Source organism: Homarus americanus, unplaced genomic scaffold (genome assembly GCF_018991925.1).
Source record: "Homarus americanus isolate GMGI-L3 unplaced genomic scaffold, GMGI_Hamer_2.0 scaffold7626, whole genome shotgun sequence".
Taxonomy (NCBI): domain Eukaryota; kingdom Metazoa; phylum Arthropoda; class Malacostraca; order Decapoda; family Nephropidae; genus Homarus; species Homarus americanus.
The window spans coordinates 5142250-5143349 of NW_024718273.1; positions in this window are offsets into that span (position 1 = coordinate 5142250).

A 1100-nucleotide genomic window follows, 5' to 3' on the forward strand; every position below is an offset into this window, starting at 1 on the left:
GAGAGAAGCTTAGTAGGACTGTTAAATAAACACACAGAGACCTTCGCCTCAAACTTATCACCTCAACCCCCCCACCCCCCCAATCCCTCACTGGGTGGCGTAGCTGGCTCCGTCAGTCACCCCCCCCCCGCCAGGCTTTTAGGCTAACAGTTTTTATCTTATATAATATCTCAGACTAAAGTTAGAAGATTATAATTTGTATTGCTGGAATCCTTGCAAGACAGCCAATAATTTGAATATAAACGTCATATATTTTGCTCAAGAGATAAAAATTGTTGTACATTAGTGTACAGTACTGTAGTACATTTTATAAAAAAAGTTTTTCAACTGTATTTTTGGGTAGATTTACATAGATTTCTTCATTTATTTTCATCCATTTACATGCACACACCATACTAAAAGAAACATAATAGAAATAAATGACCTTAGTGCAAAGCTGGAGTGCACATGTACTAATTTGATTACGGTACTAAAATTGTTTTGTCTAGTGCAAATTATAGCATGTTTATATTCAAATTAATCAGTATGTTACAAGAATCCCAGCTATGTTAATTATATTCACCCAGGTCATTTCACTGGCTTTTTATAAGAGAGAAGCTTAGTCACCTAAGAACTGATAAATATACAAGCGTTAGACCTGGGCCTGCCACCAAACTGGTGCCTGCACTTCGGCATCTCAGCTACCCTGAGAGATTGGAGCGCCTGAACTTGCCTAGCTTATACTACAGACGGGCAAGGGGGGACCTAGTTGAGGTTTATAAGCATCTCAGGGGGCACTACTCAGTTGAGTGTCCTTACTTGGAGCTGGCGGACGCTCGCCCCACAAGGGGTCACAGCTCAAGATTGAAGAAGCCGCAAGTCCAGAAAACCGTAAGGGCAAACTTTTTCGGAGTGAGGGTTGTAAACTCTTGGAACAATCTACCAGAGAGTGTTGTGACGGCACCGAGTGTGAGCTCTTTCAAGAGAAGACTTGACCAACACTGGAGCGGGTTCAGGTACATTCAGGAGCCGGTGCATGCCCAGTATTTGCCAACAGTGCGTGACAGAGACGTGACCGATCGCCCTGGCGGCTAGCGAGCCGACCTTTTGGTGAAGAATAT